Raw genomic sequence first — 7,038 nt, 5'->3', positions numbered from 1 at the left:
AATATTAGGGGATGTCCTTTCCATTTTTTTTGTTCTGTAGGCAGCTTTCTTCTCATGCCTTAGATCAGGAATTGATTTTCTTAAAACTCCTTTTGTTTGTAAGCAGTATGAAGATTCAGGAGTTGGGCTTGTTTGAATTGAGGCTGTGGAAGCAGAAGGGAAAACAATATTCTAGGAAACTCAAGTCTGGGGACCTTATGGTATAAACTCTTGCTTTCTTTGCAGCCTGCCAATACTATTTTGTTCATAGGTTCGCAGGAAGCTGCTCCATGCAATTTTAATTGAATTCCATGCACAATCGAGGGTGGATTATAATTCGAGATTTTCACTCAGATCCAGTCTGTCTGCTTCAAGAGGACATTGACATCTGGAATTGTGCCAAACTTTTTTCAGAACCATGGTTCCTAAATTATTTACATTATATAATTTTATCTTCACAGCAATGTTGAAGTGTCATCATTTCCATTTTATAGATCAAGAAACAAGACTCAAGAGCGTCAACTATATTAGAACCCTGGGCCTTGATGCTAATCCATTCTAGAAGAATCATTGAGATGTGATGCAGTCAAGTTCTGAATCAATATTCCATTAAGAAATAACTGAAAATGGATTAATCCGTTCTTGGCCACCAAGTTTTTACCTGAACCTTGCCTTTATATACAAAACATTATGCAGAAATTTCAAAGTAAATGAGTCCAGGGTCAAATAATACAATTTAAATAGGAAACACAACATTAAAAAAAGGTTTTAACAACTACAATATGGCCCATAACTTGACATTAATGAGGATCTGGATCCGTGGACACAGATGTGGAGAGGAGATAAGGAGAGAGAGAGTGTGTCGTTGTGTGGAGGGGGAATCCCCTTCCATAAAATCAACTGGCAGCTGCTTCACAGGAGTTTTTTCCTCCAGGCATCCTGCCACTACCAGTGTTTCCCAAGGGTTTCTGTGCTAGTCCGGGTTGGCTAGAGAAAAAAACTCAGATACTCACATGTGTATAAGAAAGAGTTTTATATAAAAGAGCAGCTGTATAGTGAGAAAACATATCAGCCAAGTCCAGATCAAGTCCATAAATGGGATATTAGCCCATATGTCCGATACCAGTCTATAAATTCCTCTTCAGACACACGAAACATAAGCAATGATGCCAAATGCAGAAAGATCACAGGCCAGTGTATGGAAAGTCTTGTGGACCCAATGGCAGTGCAAGCTTTTCAGCGCTGGAGTGTGTCTCCACGTGGCTCCTCCAGCGCCAGGGCTCTGGCTCCATCAGCATAGCTCCATGTGGCTTGTCAACAGGAAGGTGTAAGCAGAGAGAGTGGGCCTGGCTTCCAGTGAGCTATTTATCTCCTTAGCACCTCCAAATGAGGTCATAAAGTTGTGACCTGATTGACAAGCTAAACTCCAGCTTTCATTCTTAATAGTCTCAAGTTGACACCAGATTATGTAACCATCACAACTTCTTTTCCCCTCCCTCTGCCTGCTAGCTTGCTATCTCTTATTGTTCAATAATGTTCAGCATTAAAAATCAGTTGCCATTGAGTCAGTTCTGACTCAAGATGACCCTATATATATTGGAGCAGAACCATGAGCTATAGGGTCTACAGTGGCTGAATTTTTTGGAAGTAGATTTTCAAGCTTTTCTCATGTGGTGCCCTAGGTGGAGTTGAACCTCCAACCTTTCAGTTAGCAACCAAGTGCTTACCTACGTGCATCACACAGAGACCCCTTAGCATTTAGGTGGTATTATTACTACCTCCTTATCTTAAGGGAGCCCTGGTGGTATAGTGGTTATGCATTGGGGCACAATCCATACAGTTAGCAGTTCAAAACCACCAGAAGCTCCATGGGAGAAAGACTGGACTTTCTACACCTACAAACAGTTCCAGTCAAAGAGACCGTGGTTTGGGGGGGAGGGGGGGGTTGCTTTGAATCATTTTGTTTGTGTCATTTTAGTTTTGATCATTATTATAAAAACAAAAAGAGTCAAGAGGGGCAACAAGAGAAGTAAAAATTCAAACTATATACATTGTATGTAACTACTCTACATGAAACTTATGTAACTAGATGTGCAAAATACACTTAATACACACTTATCGAGTACCATATATACTCGAGTATAAGCTGATCTGAGTATCAGCGGAGGCACCTCATTTTACCCCAAAACTGCATTAAAAATGTGCGTAAAAACTTGGGTTATACTTGAGTATATGCGGTATATTTTAAAGGAAATATGTACCTCGGCCTGAAGGAATTTTTTTATTTACTTTTGTCACATCACCGACTGAAGCTGAACAACACAAGATGTTGCCGCTTCACCCCAAAGTGGTGTTTTTTAATCTGCGCTTTTTGACGGCTCAGTGGGTCACTGGCAAAAGGTCCAATGAGTGCTTTTAAAAGGGGGAAGAATTAGTTTACAATCATGGAGAAACTGAGTTATTGCTTATTAACTCACCCAGTCTATTTTTCTGTTTTCAGGTACATATCTGTCCTCTTCCATTTTTTCTTGATTATAGCATCTCAGTTCTTCAATTTCCTAAGTGTTAGTAACTCGAGCAACCACATTTTAATTAGCCTATTGCCTGGATTCTTGGTATTTCTGATAGTAGAACTAAAAATCCATAGGCAACTCTCTGTTTAGTAGTTTCTCAGCCAACACCCTCCCCCGCCCCGCCCAACCAGAGAACATTGTGTAAACCTGGAATCATCTGATTACATGGCTCAAAATGGAGGATATGATAATATCTAGAAATGATATATACACCAATCAATAAGGAGAAACCCAGGCAGTACAGTGGTAACGTGATCAGCTGCTAACCAAAACTTAGCAGCTCAACCCAACCAGCTGCTTTGAGGGAGAAAGATGGACCATATATTACTGTAAAGATTACAGCTTTGGGTATATTATGAGACAGTTATGCTCTGCCTTGCAGGGTGACTATATATTGGAATTGATTTGATGGCAATGGCCTTGGCTGTTCAATAAAGCTGACCCTCCCTCCAGATGAAAACTCATTCACCATGGCCTTTGAGTCCTTCAGGTAGAATAAAAATGTTACTATAATGATAATCTATGAAATAAGATGAAATGTAATGGCCTTGCATCCGAGGGCTTTCTCTAGCAAAGAAGATAATAAAGGACAGAAAATGCAGTGCAGCCCCCACCTTGCTGCATTTCCATAACAACACAGCTTGTGGCTCTAGTGGGACAAGGAATCGGGAGAGAGATGTACAGATGTGTTATTGATGTGCAAATTTCTCAGCTTCAAGAATAGGGGGAGAGCTTCACTCAGGCATAGTTTCGTAGGCACAATAATTTGATGAAAGATAAATTCACCAAACCGATCAGCTTTTGGAAATCATTTTTACCAGTTCATTCTCAAACTTTCTTACAAGTTCCTTTTTTTTTTAAATACAGAGACTTGTACCTTCAAAACAAAACACACTTCACTGAAATTGAACTCTTCGGAAGTTCTCCCTTAGTGTCTCAGCAATATTCTGCCCTCTCCTCTGAGCTGTTCCTTTAATCTCCTTCTTTTAGAGGTGCTAATTCCGTGAACACAGAGGATACTCAGATATGCATAATCAGGTCAGTGCCTGACCAGAAAGTGGGGAAGTGGAGTGGCTGTCACCTGCACACCATTACCACAGTTACCAATTAAAGGGTAAGAGGTAAAAAAGTTTGTAAACCAGGCCAGGGAAGAATCAGCCCCAAAGGCTGGAGGAGAGTTAGACAGGATAGATGGTAACGATGAGAAGGATTTTTAATAGCTTGAGACTGTAGGCATACGGACAGAAAATGGGATCTATATTAATTTCCAACAAGAATCAAATCCACATTTTTCTAAATTCCTTAATTGGCAGTATGGTGATGACCTGGAACTTTTAGAGTTGATGTCCAAGAGGTAATTTACCTTACAGCTGGAAGAGGATAAATTAGAATTGCAAGAGATATTTGGAAAAAGAGGCAATCTTAAGCAACAACTACAAAAACAAAAAATATCACTCACTGTAATTTATAGATTCTTGTCAGAGACGGGCCAGCTAACTACAAGGCCATCAAGTTGACATGACCAGCAGCCCTTAGAGAGCAAGACTGGACTTTCTACTCCTTCAGTCAAGAGTTAACACTCAGAGGGTTGCTGTGAGTCAGCATTAGCTCGAAGGCAGTGAGATGTTTTGTTGGTTTTTCTTCTCCCATAGAGAGTTCCAGAACGAAACCAAACTCACTGCCATCAAGTCAAAGCTGACTCATAGTGACCCTGTAGGATAGGGCACAACTGCCCAGGAGTTTCCAAGACTAACTGTTTATGGGTGTAGAACAATCTCAGAAACTCACAGGGGCAGTTCTACCCTGTTCTACAGAGTCGCTATGAATAAGCATCAACTTGCGTGATGTATTATTTGATTTTGTTTTTTGTTTTTGTCACAAGCAATGAGCTCACAGAAGGTAAAGTGAAGTCAATAATTGGAGGGAAAAGGCCACCTGATGCCAGAGAACCATATGGTCAAGTTTTTTAAAAAAAAAGAATTGATGCGAGATGGTGTCTGACCTCCTCACAAGGAGGATGGAAAAGAATCACCATCGTTAGCATCGATTGTCAACATGGTTCCATTCTCCAACCTTTCTTACCAATTCTGACACCAACTGTTTCTCCCAAAGCTCTACTGCTTCAACTGGGTTGGATAGTTTATTCCAAGGGCCACACAGAACTCACAGAAAGTACACATGATTATGGGTTTATTAAGGGAGTTAACAGATTGCAGATATATACAGAAGCAGAAGCTCCAGATAGAATTATTCAGACAGGACAGCTCTTCTCACCCATGTCCTCAAGCAAACCTCTCTCTAGTCTTTGGCCTCTAAGCCACAAGGCCCTCTGTCTTCTGCTCTCTTTGGATAATGTTATCAAGCTCATTTAGGGCAGCCAATAAATATTCAAAGGGCATGATATCCCCCCCACCCTGAAGGCACCCCACTCTAGTTTCATGGGTCAGTAAACCCACCTTCCTTCATTTAAGTGCCTCAAGGTACCAACTCCACAAGTCAACCACTTGCCTGAAACTTTACTGACTACCTGGTCTGGGCATTCCACTGCACTGTCTCATTCTCTAGGAGCTTTGCTGACATAGCGGTTATGTATTAGGCTACTAGCCACAAAGTCAGCAGTTCAAAACCACCATTTTCTCTGAGGATGGAAGACGAGGCTTTTTACTCTCATAAAGGGTTACTGTCTTGATGACCTTGCTCAACTCTAGGGCTCATGAAAGAAGCACAAAAGATATGGGTGCTGTGGCAAAGTGTAGTGAAGAAATGAGGCGGCGCCCATCTATCAGAATGAATGGTGTCTGGGGTCTTAAAGGATTGTATCCAAATAAGCAGCCATCTAAGTGAGACATCAACCAAACCCACATGGAAGAAATACACCCGCATCCATGATCCAAGGTTTGTAAATTATATAAAGTATATAATACAAACCCAAAGGCGAGACTAGTATCACAGCTTAAGTTGTGAGACTGTGATGTGCAGAAGGCTATGAATGACAGTGGAAGCCCAAAATACATGTGCAGGATCGACACAGGGCATAAGCCTCCAGTGATGTCCTTCTAACCATCATTGAGGGATGGGATTAGTCAGACAGAATATTGGAGAGTTGGCTATAGTAGATGAAAATGATAAATCTGCTTGAGTGGTTAAAACTTTGACCTCTCTTTGGATACATTTTGTGCTTGATGTGATTTTAAATATTGTGTGTTTTGTTTCATATTGGGGTGTATCTCTGCTGCTTTTTGTCGTTGTTGACTGCCTTCTTGACTGTCCGTTATGTATTTTTCTATGTTTTTTGGTATATGAAACCTAGGATACGTGATATAGAGACAATAATTAGAATAAGGGTTTCTGTGGGGTATGGCACGGGAGGAGGGAGGGAGCTAAGGGGGAGCTGAGATCAAGAAGTTTAAGTAGGAAGAAAATATTTTGAAACTGCTTGTAGTAGTGATTATAATAATGCTGCTTGTTACTATTGAGCTATGGAATGATATGCTGTCTGGATTAGCTCCTAATAAAATAGTTTGGGGGGGGGGTGGTAGTCTTGGAAACCCAGAGGGGCAGTTCTATCTTGCCCTGTAGGGTCACTATGAGTTAGCATCATCTTGATGGCAGTGAGTTTGGATTTAAAAACTTTTATTGGAGTTTCATGCTCTGGTTCTTGGTTCTGTAGCTCACTCCTTTACTTCTTTGCTGTCATAGCTATCTCTTGGACCAAGGAGGTTCAATGCACAGGGATCTTACGTATAAAAGACATGCCCCACTTCTGGCATTTTCTCTTGCTAGTAATGAGATTCCCTTTCTTGCTTCTGAGATGATTATATGCAGCACGATGGCAATCACAATTAACCCTGTTAACAATCAGTTACCACTGACTTCCTTGCCTTCTCTTATGCAGTCCCATCAGGAAAAGGTCATTTGATGAGAGTTAGAGAGCCTGTGACTAGAAGAGCCACATTAAGTGATTCATTGCACTGCAGAAATCCAGAGCACATTTATGCAAATCAGGTTATAAGAACTGAAATTAAGTTACGAATAGGTTTGATTATTGACTTTCATACAGGTCAAAGCCCCAGAGAATACACTGCAACTCTGTAATCGTGTGGTGACAATTTCCTCAAGTGTTCATGATGTCCATTCCTGTTCTGCAACTTACTTTTAGCACCAACTTGCTTACATATACTTTCACCAGAGATTTATATATATATGGAAGACAAAAGGATTATTTTCCTTCTATTTTGGGGGGTTCAAAACTTTTTTATTTTAAGTGGATATATATGTGCATATGATCTCATGAATAGTTAATTTGTTTAGATTAGTCCAATTGTTATCACAAAGAACTGTTTTGGTGGTTCATGCAAATTGGACAATTAGACAACATTCTCATTTTTTTCAAATATATATATTTCCTAATAATATATAATTTGTTCAGAAATTTATTGAACATTTGCTTGGTATCATTTTTTTTCTAAGCATAAAACACTTTCCT

At 40.2% G+C, this 7,038-nt stretch overlaps 1 non-coding gene across 1 annotated transcript; it reads right to left on the bottom strand.

Annotated features, from left to right (window-relative positions):
* Positions 1-2,268: 2,268 nt before the first annotated feature.
* Positions 2,269-2,404, bottom strand: LOC142432942 (small nucleolar RNA SNORA21). Its single transcript, XR_012781020.1, has one exon. It is a non-coding gene; the product is annotated as a small nucleolar RNA SNORA21 (small nucleolar RNA).
* Positions 2,405-7,038: the final 4,634 nt, after the last annotated feature.

The sequence above is a fragment of the Tenrec ecaudatus genome, chromosome 18, assembly GCF_050624435.1.
Source record: "Tenrec ecaudatus isolate mTenEca1 chromosome 18, mTenEca1.hap1, whole genome shotgun sequence".
NCBI classification, from domain to species: Eukaryota; Metazoa; Chordata; class Mammalia; order Afrosoricida; family Tenrecidae; genus Tenrec; species Tenrec ecaudatus.
Note: the sequence above shows the minus strand (reverse complement) of the source record. Positions and strands in the feature narration are given on the sequence as shown.